At 38.1% G+C, this 17,974-nt stretch overlaps 1 protein-coding gene across 4 annotated transcripts in view; it reads right to left on the reverse strand.

Moving 5' to 3' along the window:
* disp1 (dispatched homolog 1 (Drosophila)) overlaps positions 1-17,974 on the reverse strand; it is a 31,770-nt gene that overhangs the window by 13,500 nt on the left and 296 nt on the right. Inside the window, exon 2 of one of the 4 annotated variants that reach the window (XM_037244099.1) lies at positions 16,643-16,719. The gene's annotated coding sequence lies outside the window, so the exon portion shown is untranslated. Of the gene's footprint in view, positions 1-2,020; positions 2,215-12,342; positions 12,479-16,642; positions 16,720-17,974 lie in introns of those variants that run through there. The other 3 variants (XM_037244100.1, XM_037244101.1, XM_037244098.1) reach the window with 3 other exon arrangements.

Here is a 17,974-nt window from a genome sequence, read left to right on the forward strand (position 1 = left end):
GAATTATTTTGAAATATAGACTTGTCATTTTGAGCAGAGGAATGCTGCCTGGAGGAGTTTGCCATAGTGCATAACTTTATGGATGTAGCTCAATGTCTGATGTTATTCTCCTTTAAAGTACAAACTCTGGTTGCAGTGCGATTAAAATTGAATTATAATGATCATAATTTGAAACGATCAATTATCTGATTGTAAAGTCTGTCCTTAGTTGACAAAAAATGACCTGCTCCAATAAGGATGAGGCAGTGATTTGCATTTTCTTTTCCTCTGACGCAACAGAAAGCCAAGCCAAGACATTTGGAGTGATTCCCAAAAGTAAGTGGTTAAGAATGACGTAGCTGATGACAAAGAATCTGGTTTTCGACAATATCTCATGTCAGGTTTTTGATTAGTTGGTAGTCCAAGCGATTGAGACACCTTAATGGCGAGCTACAGTAACAGAAGTTAAGGTACCTGGCGTTAGGGCTGCAAAATATATTTAAAAAATGATCAATATTGCAATATTGGCCCTTGCAATATGCATATCGTAAAGACCTGCAGTAAGATTCTTATGAAATTTTATGCTTTTATCTAAATTTTACCAGCCAGATGCAAACTTAAATGTACATCACCATACATGTTTAATATTTCTTTAAATTAATCAGCCAAGAATACATTAATATTGCTTATTTTGCAACATGAAAATCTATTTCATTAAGCAATAAAAATTATTTTAGGAACATGTTATCACAATAATATCGATATCGTACCTGATGTCCTTTTAATTTAGGATGATATGCAGTAATTACCACGCCTCATGGTTAACTCCCCACTAGATACGTACATACAGCTCGACGTACTCTGACATGTCTCTAGTTGTCAGGAGAGACTATGGACATATTTGACCCCTGCAGTCGACCCCCAAAGGGTCGCCTTTTACAGCTGGGCTGTTTAACATACCAATCTGGGCAACAACACTGACACTTTTAAGTTGTTGTTGCAACTTTTGGTTTGTCCCATCAGAGGTAAACACGCAAAATGTTCTTTTTTTCGACACAATATTTTTGTTAAATTTAATTTAGGGATGTCCTCATCTGATATTCCGTGTCGGTATCGGCTCCCGATCCGACTTTTACGTGAGTATCGGATAGAACCGGATTCAGGCACAAGATCGGGCCGATCCTGTTCCTGTTTTTTAGCCGTGTCGAGGCACTTTTCGGCTGGCGTAACTCAAATCAATGTACAGTCTAAATTGAGTTTTGCTAAGGCTTAAGAAGCAAAAGATTGAAAGATATTTTGTTCTTTCTTATGACCCGACTCACAGTTTAAGTTGGTTAAAAACAGCTAAACACAATGTGTTATAAGTGCAGCAAAACACGTAATCCTTTTAATCCGTAGGATTCCTTCCGCACCTTAGAGTTGAAATAAAAATCAAAGGGAAAAAAAAGAAGAAGAAAAAAGGGGGGGGGGGGGGTCAGTATCAGATCAGTACCGGAAAGAGTACGCCTTAAAAATTATATTGGAAGCAAAAAAAAAACTATACTTGTACATCACTAATTTAATTGAGGAGAACAGACATTTAGGAATAGTTCTTACACTCAAACTAAAATAGTGTGCAGGGAAGTACTGCTAACACAGCCACATTAACACAAACAACTTTTAGTATAACAAGACAACAACACAAGGTTGGCCACATAACTATTCCATAGAGAAGGTGCGTGTGCACAGTAAAGAAAGTTGACTGTTTCCAGATCCACAATGCCAAACAATTAACTGGAAAGCCAGATAATATACTGTACGTGCTTTTTTTTTTTTTTTTGATAAAACTTAATGATTGTGTCACATCACTATGAAAAGATACCACAATCTGGCATATACACCAAAATGAAATCACATCATCATAATGTCTACAAAAGCCCGTGTGTATATTTACGTAACGTTTGGGTGATTGCCCGACTAGACAGCGGCACAAGACGCAAAAACATCAACCCCACGCAAATGAAACCACCACCACCACCACCACTATTGCTTCACGACCTACCGTGTGCGGTGTCCGGGACGCTCCTCGCAACTCGCGGCGCCTAATTAGCGACAAGAAAAAATAGAAGAAGAAAAAAAAAGTCTTTGCATGCAGCGCAAATATCCGCAGGCTGAATAAACAACTACAGCCCGGAAAGACAGAAGCATGTTAGACCAGCAATGTGTCCACACACCACCTTTTTCCTCGGGAAGGAGTGAGGCAGGCTGGCAGGAGGCGGTGGGCTGGGACTGCCCGGACCGCAACTCACTGATAGGACCGCTGCAGTCTCGGTTTTAACCCGATCACTGCCACGCAAGGCATTCCAAACTGAGGGATTATTTAGGGGTGCTGCAAGAAATTATCCATTTTATAATCAAGTCAAGTCAAGTTTATTTATATAGCCCTAAATCACAAGCAGTCTCAAAGGGCTTCACATATCCAGAACAAATTATTCTCAAAGATTCTCAAGTTCTTTGAGAATCCATTTTATAATGATACATTGCATCTATACAGCAGTCACAGTGACAATGTTTTTTTGGGATATTTTTGTAATTTAAAAAAAAAACAAAAAAAAAAAACATCATCACATGTATTCACTGTCAATACTTTGCTGATGCACCTCTGGTAATAATTACAGCCTCAAGACCTTTTGATGCCACAAGCTTGGCAAATGATGAATGGGACAAAAAAAGGATGGATGAAATAACCAACCGACTACAAATTAAACACCAAAGAATCATTCCTAATCAAAGTCATAAGACTTTCGTAATTGGCATTATAGTAACTTTTTCACATATTAGCGCCTATAAATGTTTGAATCATGTTTTTTGTTCCCCACAGTTAAAAGCCAGACAAGTTTACTTAGTTAGCCAAACAAAGGACTCATAAAGCATTAAAACATCTTTTAATTTCCCAACACTTGCAAACTGCATTACAGAGTTCAATTTAATTTGGACAATTTGCACTCTTCAAATCCTTAACTCATGCTGGCTACTCAAATGCACACTTTCCAGAAAAAAAAAAGTATCTCATCTCCAGCAACCGTGTACTTTTCTAAAAGAAACCTCATGGACCATTCAAATACATTTTTGGGCTACAATATTTTCTCAGCGGGGGGAGACGTTTTATCACCAAGTATGCTCGGAAGGCAGAGGGCAGTACCTGGCTTTAATTCCAGCTGTCTGGCAGGATTAAGGAACAGTTCATATCGCAAACAGTAATCATCTGCAGTCGTGAGGCATCTGGCCTCCAGGCCAGTCAAAGCCCACAAGTCATTTACTGCTTTGTGATCATCTCTAATAATAACACTGATACCAAATGCATTGATGCATGGTGACGGGTTTTACCTTTCCCTCTTTACTGTGAGTATCGCATGTGGCAGCGTAAAACCAACACAGGGGTTTTCCTCCATGGAGCCAAAAACCGAAAACCACATCAAAGACCATACTGTGCTTGGAAGGACAGGGGCCCAACAGGAAAACCCAGAGGCCCTTGAGACAACGGCACACAACTAATCAAAGTGACTGGTGTAGCAGACAACAGCACAAATATATATATGAGAGAAAACGGTAAAACTCAGACGGCAGGGAGGGGTTTTTTTTGTTTTATCATATTGATCACCGCATAGATTTAAAAAATGAACTTAAGTACCGTATTTTCCGCACTATAAGGTGCACCTAAAAACCTCCAATTTTCTCAAAAGCCGACAATGCGCCTTATAATCAGGTGCGCCTTATATATGGACCAATATTGAGCCACTACAGCAGGTGTGTCTTTTATATGGACAAAGTTTTAAAATGGGCCATTCATTGAAGGTGTGCCTTATAATCCGGTGCGCCTTATAGTGCGGAAAATACGGAAGAAATCAAGGATTAGGGAACAAGAACAAAAAGATCGGTTGATCGCCAAGCAGCTCAGCTCAAATTGCTCCCTGGTTTTTGGAAAGCTAAGATTGAGAAACGGAGGAAATTCTATCCCCTTGACACCCTCACAGCGAGAACGGACGTCTCCCACCCAATTAGCGCTAACACCCCTGACATCTGCCAACAAGGACTCAAGGGGGATGACGAAAGTAGTTGGGGAATTAAAGGCTGTGTTACAACTACAGTTTGTAGAAGTAGTAAAACCAAGAGTTTTACACATTAGCAAAAAACAACATTTTTTAGTTATAATGTTGTTACAAAGATTTCTGCACCAGGAGAATACATTTAACAGGCTGGCCGACCAATATTTGGCAAAAGGCACAAGCTGCTTTTTTTCTCCCTGGGATGAAACTCTGAATATGCAAGTAATGAAACTCATCTGGCCACGATGCAGTAAATGTGCACTTTAAAATAAATGCCAGTAGGTCGTTATTTTCACTATGACGTATGTACATGCACGCGTATACGGCACTTAACATATATGCGGGTTGTCTGTTTTTACAGACGATCATTAAATCATTAAATAACCCAAGAACGTTCTCCCCGAGTCATTTTTAAATTTTAATATTTTTAGAATCCGACATTTTTTAGATAAATGAAAGGCCAAAATAATTTTGTTTTGAATTTCAATTGTAAACATGTATATATACACACCTGATCAAAATAATTAGAGTTGGGCTTAGAATACCGTATTTTCTGGACTATAAGGCGCACCTAAAAACCTAAAATTTTCTCAAAAGCCGACAGTGCGCCTTATAGTCCGGTGCGCCTTATATATGGACCAAATTCCTAAATTTAAACTGGCCCGAAGCATTGTGTCATGAAATCAATCATAAGTGGCCCGCTGAAGACTATGAATCATGAATCAAAAAGACTATGGATCATTATTTTGTGATTATAAAGTAATTTGTTGCATCTGAAGTGGAAATAAAAACGATAAAATGGAGAATGATTTGACGATGCATTAATGGTGCGCCTTATAGTCCGGTGCGCCTTATATAAGGACAAAGTTTTAAAATGGGCCATTCATTGAAGGTGCGCCTTATAGTCCGGTGCGCCTTATAGTCCGGAAAATACGGTAATTGTAAAATCCATTCATTTAGGGAACAAACATAAATTAGAAGTCGTCCTCCTCGAATTTGGACGGGTTCAAAATGCCGTGACATTTCATTTATCGTGCTGATACTGTGTGTGTTGGAAAGAGACATACGTTCTCCAGATGGCCCATCCGTCTGGTTCTTATCATCAGATAAAAGCACGCGACAGACAAGAAGAAAAACGGGCGAAGCAGTTGGCGTAGACTTGAAGAGACTGGCAGAGAAGTTTAGCGGCACTTTGAGTCAACATTCTTCTCTGATGTGTTGACTGGCACCTCAAAGGTGAGAATGACATCACGTGTGCATATGTTCACTCATAAGTTGGCAGGTCTATGTTATGATTTAGACATAAAGGACCTAATTTGCTATTATTACAAGAGTAACTGTATATACGTAGATCAACGCAAATGCTAACTTATTGAAATCAAAATTTAACATTTGGATGATTTGTACAGGTGGAATGAAAAGTACACATTGTTTAAAAACAGGTTTTTATCATTTGCAAAAAAATATTTATGCGATCTATAAAATGTACGGATCAATTGTATATCACAAAAAACTGGCATTTCAGCAAGGGTGTGTAGACTTTTTATACCCACTGGATGAGTGCATTCGGCAATGAAAAACAGCTCGAACAAGGAATCGATGCACTTGATTCGTATTTATTGAGTAAAAGATTGATAGCGCAAACGATTAGCAGTTTTAAAATTGCAAATACGAATCTTCTGTGAGCGATTTAAAAAACAAAAAAACAGAAAATCTTGCTCTCTTTACTGTCCAATATTTGGATTACGTAAAATGAAAATACATGGGAAAAAAATGGGTGAAAAAAACAACTGATTGAGTAATTTCTTCCATTAACATCAATCTGAATTAAAACTTGTACCATGGCTCATAACATTTTACGAGGCATGGCATAAAACCGGGAAAGTTACAGACCTCACCACTCTCATTAGCTGAGCTCGTGTTTGAGCGGCATGCAAAATTAACGTTGAGCTGCTATTATTTGGCAGTAAAACAACATGCATAGAAATTAGGAACATGTGACTTCAAGAAAGTTTTTTTTGCTCAGTATTCAATACACCAAAATACATCGAAATCAAAATACATCGAAATCTATTGTCATATGTGTATTGCTTCTCTTTTAATAAAATGTCAACAGACTTTGATGTGTGTGGGGCATGGACCCCTTCGGCTGCCCAACAACATGCCTGGCCTAAATTAACGTAACAAAGGACCCCGTCGGCTGCCTAAAAACATGCCTTTCTCATAAAACAAGACTATACAGCACGCTTTCGGGGTCAACGTGATTCCCAAATTCACGACCCCAAAGTCCGCGTAAAATCCAGATTTAGGTGGACTTGTGTCTTTTACCTCCCCGTTTTTTTTTCCGCAACATTTTTAACGGCAGCCTGAACCAATTGCTTGTCTGGAGAAGAACATGATTCAATCAGAAATCCTCTTTCTGTTGTATTTCACAGGGAGACTAGTGTGGGAGGGACTGACCCGAAAGAAGATGGAGAAAGAGAGGTGGTATGCAAACAGAAGGTCCTTATCAAGTAGAAGAAAAGAAGCAGCAGACGGAAAGCATTGCAAATGAGGGGTACTCGCAAATCAAAATGCAAAGCTGGCAAGAAGAGATCTTATTTTGCTTGAACAGAGAGTTTGAGTCTCGGGGTTTGATCAAACTACAAACATGGTAAGAGATACGGAAATCGCACCAAATTTTCCGATGTCCTGTTAAACTGGATCATCACATCCAAACTGGCTACCTGATGGAAAAGTCTGGAAGCCCAAGATTAAAGATGATATCAATATTTAAGAAACACTTTCCTATTCTACTGCTACTTTTAAGATGATATATTATTAATTTTCGAGGATGATGGCTAATTTATGTTTCACGTAAACACAACTGCTTAATTACCAATTTCGTATCGACCAATAGCGTAAACTGCACCTGTGCAGATGGATTAAATGACAACTACCAAAACAACTGTCAGTAAGAAAAAATAATTTCAAACTAGACTTTTGACTAGCATCGCTTTGAAAGAAAACGGTGATAAAATCTGAGAGATCACATCCGCGTGTCAAATTTCTCTGCAGGCCTCTGAGGGAGGGGGGGGGGACTGGATGAAGTAGGGAAGGACAATTTTTTGTGTGGTTGAAAATGTTGGAGGAGGTATGAGATCACATCCTGCTGTCATAAACCTTTTGGATGTCTGACAGACTCAAACAGTGGTGGAAAAGGCGAAAGGGGGGGAAAAAATGAATGAGCAAGATGTGAGTATTAAGGATGGAAAGGTCATTAGGGTGACAAGAAGGGAGTAGTGGGATCTGTAAAAATGTTTTTCCTCAAGCAACATAGTGGCCATGGTGTCGCCACATTTGCAGCTGCAATACAAAAGGAGAAAGAAAGCCTCCAGCTCATAAACAACCCAAATAAGGATAAGCGGTGTATAGAAACTGGATGGATAGACCACAAAAAAAAAAAAAAGAACAGCTATGTCATGCCCCGTCATCTGTCTGGCTAAAATGTCGGCAATTCAGCCCACAAGATCTCCACTTGGAACTTGAGAAACATACAAGTGGCCGTCCACGTTTGCAAAATGGTATGATAATCTGTGGAGTAAAACCAGCAGGTCAACCACAACTCATCAAAGTAAATTGCTGTTTCTCTGATCCCATCAGACCTAATGAGAGGAAAAAAATAATCTGAAAATGCAAGCAGCCATGTTGTCCAATTCAAAATACTGACCGAAATTTTACGTTGAGTAAACATAGCCTTTGGCACATCATCGGTGTCTCAAATAAATATGACTTCATCATGATCATATTGACGAAACGCAGATTATGGAAAACAATTCCACAGAGTTGCTGCTAGGAATGTAAATGCACAGTCACTTTTTGATTTGCTGTTTCTGCAGGTGTGTGTGTTGGACCAAGACACGTCTCTATGGATCTGCGATTGATAGATTAATATATTGAATCATCTGCATTTTTAGATCAATAATTCTGAACTGCTAAAGATACATGCAAGTCCACACTGGAGAGCCAGGCAACAAACAACTTGCCACTAGTTTACCATATTTTCTGGACTATAAGGCGCACCTACAAACCTAAAATTTTCTCAAAAGCCGACAGTGCGCCTTATAGTCCGGTGCGCCTTATATATGGACCAAATTCCTAAATTTAAACTGGCCCGAAGCATTGTGTCATGAAATCAATCATAAGTGGCCCGCTGAAGACTATGAATCATGAATCAAAAAGACTATGGATCATTATTTTGTGATTATAAAGTAATTTGTTGCGTCTGAAGTTGAAATAATAAAGATAAAATGGAGAATGATTTGATTTGGATTAAAAATCTGACATGATGCATTAATGGTGCGCCTTATAGTCCGGTGCGCCTTATATAAGGACAAAGTTTTAAAACGGGCCATTCATTGAAGGTGCGCCTTATAGTCCGGTGCGCTTTATAGTCCGGAAAATACAGTAGATTAATGAGAGGCAAATACATGCTTATCAGTGCTATTTTTGTGCTAATTAATGTAAAATTAGGCTTATATACTGTATATTATATTATATTATATTATACAACCTGTTTTCCAGTCAGTCCTCTGAGCCATGGAACTATAAGTGTGCATATGCATGGTACATATATTTTTACTTGGAGAAAAATTGTTGGCAACGTCGAGTCAAACCATAATGCTTAAGAAATAAAATGGTGGAAAATAGTTTCATTCCGTTTTGCCAAAGTTGACTTTGTTAGTGGTCTCTATGTGGACATAAATATTTATCTATAGTGTAAAATGGCTTTAAAAGATGACGGTGGTGGTGTTGGGGAGGGGTTAAAAAAGATGGGGGTGCTCAGTTATGCTCTGGCATTAATCTATGAAGTCATTAAAAAGGAGAGGGAAATTATTAGTGACAGGCTTAAAGAATTACCTCATGCTTTGGGCCTCACAGCCTCCCCTGAAACGAATAATAATAGTTGGGGCAGTGGTGCACACCAGTGGGTGACATCTGTAGTTTTGAGGTTGGTGTTGTTCCAATGTTTGAATTGAAAAACTGGCAGGATAGCAAAAGCGGAATTAAAATGGTTTTGTGACCAAATATAAAAATCTTCACATTGGGTTGTAAACACTGCAAATATGCATGAGGGGGGGGGGTTAGAATTAAAAAAAAAAAGTGGTTATACAATGCAGCATTGTGTTCAGCTGGTTTAAAACAAAAAAAAAAAACACACACACATCAGTTTGTGGTTTTTCGATCATGGATTTTTTGGACATTTCAAGGGTACCTGTGCTGTGTTATTTCCGCAGTGGGAAAACGGCCATTGTATTAAATAACTTCCAGGAATCTGATGGCAACATTCACAAGCATCTTGCCAAACAAGCTGTTTTCAACATTGTACAGCTTCACAGAGTAAGAAGAAAAAAACTAAGTTGCACGCCCATGTTAAATTTCAGATCATTAGGAATAATAATAGCATTGCGAGTAAAGTAGAGTAGCTTTGGATATTGTACCCGAATATTTTTAGGAATGGTGAGTATGCCAATCAAAAAAGCCAGTTGTCCATGACGGATATTGATTAATTAATAATTAGTGCTCAGTATATCTCTACGCCAAAAAGTAAACATGTCATGCCGATAAAAAGTTTTGAGATGGAAAACAGCCTCATTCAGAGATGCTCATCAATATTTGAGTTGTTTGGATTATAGACCCCTGGGCATTTTGCCACAAAAAGTCTCAACTATAGCAAACTACGGTATTGTCAAGATATTCTATTAATTATTTTAAGCTTGACAAGTAACCATGAGTGCGATTGATTTCCTGATTTAAAAATCGCATTATACTGAGTCTGTGCTGAATTATATCTAATGACGTCAGTGGAAAACAAGGAATTCTTTGTTTTGTTCTTTTTTTTACCAAAAATGTAGCCCTGTTCTTTTCATGAATGGACTGTTGTCTATGCGTCACCCTCCACCCCAGGAGCTTGAGGCGTTCAATGACTCTTGATGACAAGTGATACGAAAAGCAGGCAACAAAATGTCTTAAGTGTGGCACATCGTGCTAATGTTGACAGATTTTAAAAATGCTAACGCCCAAAAATTAAGAATAGCACAAATTGTCAGTTCTCGAAACGGTAACAAAGTTCATGCTTACTCTTCGGGAGAGATTTTTTCCTTTTATGATGGTGTAAATATTTCTCTTGATCCGTCCAACTCCTCATATTCCAATTATCCCAAAAGCCAAAGTTTTGAGGGTGGGATTTTTTTGGAGATGCTCCATCTTTACACCAGCTTTGCATGTGCTGTGGTCAAACCCTCTTTCCCTTCTGAGATGGCCATTGTTGTAGGGGGCTGATAAATATTTACTCTTCCCAGCTTGGCAGGGAAATGAGTGGGAGGGGGAAAGGGACCTATTGTGACAAAAGGGGTCAGAGACGCTGAGGGTCTTTCCTTCCCCACTGGTATGCCAAAGTCCAATTCACAACTGGCCTAATACGGGGATATACAGTAGAATGAATGAATGAAAAATTATATTCAAGAGTGGCGACATCATAACTTCAAAACACGCAACCAACAGGAAATGATAGCGGAGCAATCTCCTAATGTTCTGCTGGACGCCTTGATAAAATTCCCACTGAGCCATTCGTAAAAGATGCACCCATTCCAGCTATCCATCTCTTCCTTCTCCTTAAAAATGATAAAAGCCAGGGCTTCCTTTTTTGCAAAAAAAATGAAAGATACAGCCTGTCGAGGAATCTACACCAGCGATAAAAGCTTCTGTACGTCAGCACTTCCAAATACGAATTCATTTTTGCGCCACCATTTTGTGTTTACACCTCCTTATCTCATCAAGAAACAGCATATCGTCAAGAGATAAACTTAAAAGAAGCTGAAAGGTTTCATAAAGCAAACACTGTGATTTGTCATTTAGCCAGAGGCAATTTCAGACAGACCTAGTATAAACATCCCAAACCATTCATTAGGCAAATAGAACTTAGCGGAGAACCTGAGGCGGTTCTATAGTCATTTACAGGTCCACCTGATCAAAGTTAAAAAAAAGTGTTTTGTGTGATGATATGGGCTCACCATAGTTGTACAGTGTGATCAAGGTTCCCATGCATGAGACAGTCAACACAGCTGTTTCACAGAAAGCTGCCGGGATCAGTCACTGGATAATACAGACTGAATCATGCTGCTTGAGTCAACAAGATTAAAGACATACAGATGGAAATAAAAGTTGCTTTTGTTTGTCTACCACGCACATTTTTCGACTTTAGAATCATCTATTAATAAGTAACTTTGTCTGGGACTTTTTTATCCCCAAAAAGATAGATATCTTTTGTGAAACAGGAACTTTTTTGAAGTCCTTCATAGCCGAGGTTTTGATTTAGGACGTGTCCAGAAATTGCTTCACTGTGTTCGATCGGAAACTCAGAGCGTTGTTCAAATGTGCCATTCGGTCAAAGTGTACCGACAAAAAAAAATGTCGTAGAACAATCTAGGCACTCTAATTGGGAACAGTGTGTGCCAAAGCAGTCCAGATGGAAGCAGTTTAAGTAAACTATTGATTGGTTTCGAATGAAATTAATGGGAAGGAAAGGACGCTGTGCCTCTCTGAACAGATCAGAGTGAATCAGAGAAGTAGTTTTAAGTTCACTGAGAATACATTTGAGTAGCTGGCATCCGGCAGAATCCTCTAAAATTCACTTTTCAAAAGACCCCAAAAAAATTTCAACCATTAAGACGCAGGTCATGGAGAGGAATCTATTCTCAAAACTTTAGACTGTAAAATTTGTAGAAATGAAAAATTGGACCTCAAAGTTTCAATGTGTTAACAAGTTCAAACTCTATATAGAAACTGAAAAAATAGTAATAGAAATAGAAAAACAAAAACAGTTTGTACCAGTCTCCCAGAAAATAAAAACGTGATCAAGGACAATCCAAACATTCCTAATTTGCAATTTTGTATCAGAGATTCAAATAATATACATAAATTAATGGACAAGTAATCAATTAGCAAATAACTATTAATTCATGAATCGATTGAGGTTGTCCGATTTTTCCGATTCCATATTTCCTGATTTTCGCCATCCTCCAATTTTTGCATTATTGTTGTTTATTATAAAAATACACACACAAATCTCTCACAAAAGCCTAAAAAACATGAAACCTTCACAGGAAGCCTTCGAGAAAGTCAGGCTACAATTCTTTCGCGCTACTTTGTTTCAGTGAAAGAAATGATCGCCAACTCCAGTCAGTCGTTTAACAATACAAAGGTTCAGCTAAAACGAGACTACTTGACAAATTCCTACCTTTCCACAATTCACTTCTGAAGACACAAACAATCTGTTGATTCAGTGGCGGAATTCTGTCCCGTAAGCCGTTATTTGCTTTAGCAGTAATGACACAAGGAGAGGAATTTGAGAAATGTCTGTGGAGAGCAGACTCATTTCCTTCAGAGAGACAAGATGGCAATGAAGACTCCTAAAGCTCCAATTACAGATCATTACACTGCAGTGGGTTGCAACCAACATTAAAACATTTTGGTCAATGTAAAAATAGAGGTTACGGATATATGATTAAATAATAAAACAGTCAAATATTTCCATCTATGTGCTATCCGAAAACTCAACCAGTTAATGAAAAGGGGAAATAAAATTGAAAATAAATCATAAAATAGTGAGATTTGCTGTCCAAATATGATCTAATTATTATTATTTTTTTTTTACAGAAAAACAGTCAAATATTTCCATCTATGTGCTATCCAAAATCTCAACCAGTTAATGAAAAAGGGAAATAAAATTGAAAATAAATAAAAAAAATAGTGAGATTTGCTGTCCAAATATGGTTTAATTATTATTATTTTATTTTTTCACACAAATCAATACTAGCCTGTCCCATCTGTGATTTTTACATAAGTGTAGCCAATTTAAAGCGGTAAATAGTGGATTGTCATTTTGCCCATTTATAATGAAAAATGTGCAGTAGAGCAAAACAAGACAAGTAAGACGGTGACCTTGTGGCTATTCTTGTGTGCTTGAGTTCAGTTACTATTTGTGTTCCCATGAGAGTGGAGACAAAGCACTTCCAGGTTACCCGCAGTCCTTCCTTCTCATTACCAAAGGTCATCTAGCTGTACACAATCATGACCTCTCCTGTCAAAGGTTACTTGAAGAAGGGAAGGACTCGTGAGGGGTGGGGAGTGTGATTTATGCTCGACCTCTCACTTTCACTTACCCTAATCAGGAACGCGCATTGTTGCATGTCGGATTTACAGTTTCTTACCCAAATCAACCTTAAAGTCTAAATGTTCGGATGTGAGCTTGACCTTGGCTCATTTTCTTTAGCCAGTTTGGGTGTTTGGTATTTGTCTCTGGTCAAATATGATTTTTAAAAGTGAAGTCAATTTGCAATTTTAGTAATGACACAAAGTTGATGCACAATTTGTCTTCGCCGGCCACATCAAATGATGTGGTGGGCCGTATCTGGCCCCCGGGCCCTGTGTTTTACACCTTGCTGTAGATGGTACAGCGTTTAGATCACAGCGAGCTCATTAGCTCCCACCTCCTGTTGCACTCACTGAAAGCAGACATCATTGGGTCTAAATTCAAAATAAAAACCCATACATTTCCTTGGATAGGGAAGAGCATATTATTTAGCTTATCGTCCGAAAAATGCGATAAACAATGCTAACGATGTATTAGTAGTTTTGTTTATTCCTTCAGTTTGTATCATACAGGAGCATTGATCACATCCAAGGCCATTGTGGCTTTTTGACTTTCATAATTTTGGAAAATATTTAAAATATTGAACTAATATTTAATCAAATATTAAATTATAAATATTGAACTAAACCGAAAGAGTTGACACGTCGTTGCTGCAAAAAACTCTCAAGCCGTGCTGTCTCACCGCAGCTGTCCCCATTTGTAAACTCGATACATGAACCGATACCACAAAGGAACAGGTGTCGCGTATTACTGCCACCACCCTGCAGTCAATAGACTTGTCAAGAGTGCACCATTATAAAATATGGCAATCTGACTTTTCCAAGGAAGGGAGGGAGCTTTCCTGAGGAAATGGAAGAGGCACAGTGGAAGAAAACAAATGAATGCGCTTCAGGTGGACCAACTCCTAAAACAGATCAGAATCATTGGAATGTCTTTGAAAACTGACCTTTTACATCCCCACTGTCTCTTCTGGCTATTGCTTTGTGTTGTTCAAATATTAACCGCAGATGGAAAATCTTGCATATTTGGCTTTGACATTTAGGTTTTATTGTTTTTGGCAGGGATAGCTATTATTTCAAACAATAAATTTGCCTTTGAACTGAATAATGCCTACGTTACGCAATGTCTTTCTTTTTGAACACAGCAATGTTTAGTTACAAGACAGAATAACTTGAATATAAACAATGTTAACAGTAGTTACACTATTCTCCCTACTTTTCGAACAGCCCGATTAACACACTGTGCAGTATGCGCTAAGGATACACATTAGCCCCGCCCCTTCCCAAACCTTAACGCCTCACCTCATCAGTTGTGATTTATGTTTGTGCGAGAGAACAAGATTGTAAGTGAGCGGGTCGATTCACTAGATCTTTCCTTGCTTGTTAAGCTCTTCAGATAAATCCCCAAAGACATGGCGTGTTCCCCCCACAGAGCGCAGCCTCATTAGGATGTGTTGTACAAACACAGGAATGTTGACTGGCTGAGGGTGCAATAAGGGTCTTTCCTCCGAGGGACACATGTTTCTTGCTGCAGATTGACCCCGGACTTCTGTACCTTGTCAAACTGCATTTGGCTCAATTGCCACCAAACTCCAACATTCTGCACTAAGGCATGTATGACAAAAAGTATTTGTTGAAAAAATGAAGCGAACTTGTATTTCCAACAGAAGATATGTTTAGTGTAAAAGCCTAACAGTGATCACGACTAATATAAAAAAAAAAAAAAATCTTCACTAATGTTAAGAACTGGTGTAGTATGCATGGAAAACAGTTTATGTATTTTTTTTAATTTTATTTTTTTAAACTGTGGACTATAACAGTAATCAGAACTGGTTTGCCGATTCGGTAATACATACAGGGACAATCACAAAAAAAAATTCTACTTCAATATAATTATATTGAACTAAATCAGTGGTTCCCAAAGTGGGCGGTACCGCCCCCCTGGGGGCGGTGGAAAGATCTGGGGGGGCGGTGAGGAAGAAAGGGGCGGTAGGGGGGCGGTAGGGGGGCGGCAGTCGATTTGTACACAACACGCCGCTCTGGCCCAGTCAGATCCGACAGCATAGACTACAAAAGCAAAAGCTCAGGTTTATAATTTCAAGCTTGTAATGTTCAGAATTGTATCTATAATAAAAACCGCACTCTGGCGGTCAACATCATCTTGAGTTCAAGTCAACATGAAATTGGGGACTCGCCAGAACGCGCCGTGTTGTGTTGAGCTGGTTAGGGCAGTGGTCCCCAACCACCGGGCCGCGGACCGGTACCGGTCCGTGGGTCACTTGGTACCGGGCCGCCAAGCCGCACAGAATTTTTTTTTTTATCGACGATCAATTAATTCAGGTCAAGACACTTGTTTCCATATGTGCCTTGGGGGGGGCGCTAGGAATTCACTGGGGAGCCAAAGGGGGCGCCAGCCTGCAAAAGTTTGGGAACCACTGAACTAAATGGTACTATTAACTCTTAGAAAGTAATCACAAACATATTTATCAAATGTAAAGCAATGCCCTACATTGTAAAATGAGATAATACCAAATAGCATACCAAATTAAGGACGACAGATGTTCGATACCACTTTTTTTCAGACCGATACCAAGCACCAAGACACTAGAACTAAACATTCCCTCAAAAAGTGACATGTGATTTAAAAGAAACCTATTTATCACAAATAATCAAATCAAACTCAATATCAACTTCAGGTGCATTTAAAAACAAATGAGTGAAGAAAATAGCTTTTTTTTTTCCTGTTGGTGATAGTCGGTAGTTATTTGAAAATGGATAGTTCTTCTGTATCACCAAAGATGTTAGTCAAGGCTATTAGACAAAACTAAAATGTTGAAATGTGAATTCTGGATCATTTCATCGCTGCCGAAAGTAAAAAGTTGATCTCAGACATGTCTAACAGCACTGGTAGCATAAAGATCCATTTCAATATTTTCTTCTAAATGGCACCAGCAAGACAATTTGCATCAAATAATTGCAGTACAGTGCAGTTTGAATTATAGATCAGTTTAGCCTTAGCACCACAATAAGCAGGAAAAGGCAAAAGTACTGCTAATGGCACAATAAAATACAAAACCACCATTATTATTGATCATTTTCAGACAGGAAATGCTTATTATAGCTAGAAAAAAAGTTATATTTACTCAAAATGTTTCCTTACCTTTTCAATTGCATCAAATAAAAAGCTTGCTTTCACTCAGCCAAGTTTTAAAAACAAATTTGAAGGTGATATACTAAACAAAACTGCTATTGTGGCAAAGCCTTTACAACACTGCCCCCAAGTGGCCGTCTTGTCGAATGTCAGCATGTGACCCAATGTATCCACCAAAAACAATATATAATGCATCCTGGGCTGTTTAAGAGATTAATATTTTCGAAATACTTACTGTGAGCAGTCAGTTCTGTCCCAGTCTTATCTTGTTGACTGCAACACAATGGACACTCTGGTAGCTTCTAAAATATGCTAAATAAAGAAAAGAACAAATTAATTAAGGTTTGGTGATTTATCTTAAATACTATTGAGGATTTGGTGTCAAATGTTTTTCATCAGGTTGAGGTTTTATCTTGGAAAATGTTTGCCTTCTCACTTTATTTTTATTACCATTACTTTCAAAATGACTCCTTCAACTTATTGTATTGACATCATCAGTATCACTGTAATTACTTAATTGCAAGTTATTGATAAAGTGACTGTCATATTAAATTTGGAATGAAAACTAACAAGCAAGCCAACATTAATGCGGAGTTTTCAAAACCCAAGATTATCCGTCCCGGTCACACTGAGCTTTGCATTTTCTAATAATGGTTCTTAACCATTATTAGAGGTCACAGAAGGTGATTGGTAATGTTCATATGATGTTGAGACGCTATAAAAAGAGGTTTAGCGTGTTAATGCATGTGAGGAAAAACACTTTTAACAACATGTCACAGACTTGAGTGCTGTAGTTGGTAAATTAGGGCTGTCACTATTTTTAGTAAATTTTTCTATCAATTGTTCCATTAATTAATCGAATAATTGCTTATAATTTTATTTTTATAAGTGGATTAAAAATTGTTTTCTCCAATTACTGTTTACCAATTTTGTTTATTGGCCAATAATTTTTGTTTATCTGGTATAACAGATCACATAAGAAAGATTGATGGTTGTTGTTTTCCCACAGTAAAAGCAAGTGCTTGCAAATGTCTTATTTTGATTAAACACAAAAGATAATTTCGTGTGCTTTCATAAACGGATATAGAAATCAGATATTAATTACTTTTGGAAGCTTGAAATAAGGAGATTTGGACAATCATGAATTAAAAATGTCTCTAAATGATGACTCGATTTTTAAAATACAAGGCAATAAATTTGTTAAATGATTTGTTGTCAATTAATCGATTGATTTTGAAACCCCTTGGGGTGTTACCCTCCTAGTCTTGGTACTTTCTCGTTCACTCGAAAATCTTCACTCATAAATGCATGGTTTTATTGATTGCAAATTGCAATTAATTGCAAATTAAACACACAGTTAAATCTGTTCTCAATATACACGTTTTTCCATTGCACATGAGAAATGTCAATTGTAATCGCAGCACTTCTGGAAAATCATCTTACTTGGCACTGCAGCTTTTGTTATGTTGCTATATTTTGCCAGGTTAAATAATGTTCTAGTAACCTGTTAAACAATGCAAATCCCACGCAATCGGCAATGCATGCTAATACTTCGTGCAAACTTGTA

This window comes from Syngnathus acus, chromosome 24 (assembly GCF_901709675.1).
Source record: "Syngnathus acus chromosome 24, fSynAcu1.2, whole genome shotgun sequence".
NCBI lineage: Eukaryota > Metazoa > Chordata > Actinopteri > Syngnathiformes > Syngnathidae > Syngnathus > Syngnathus acus.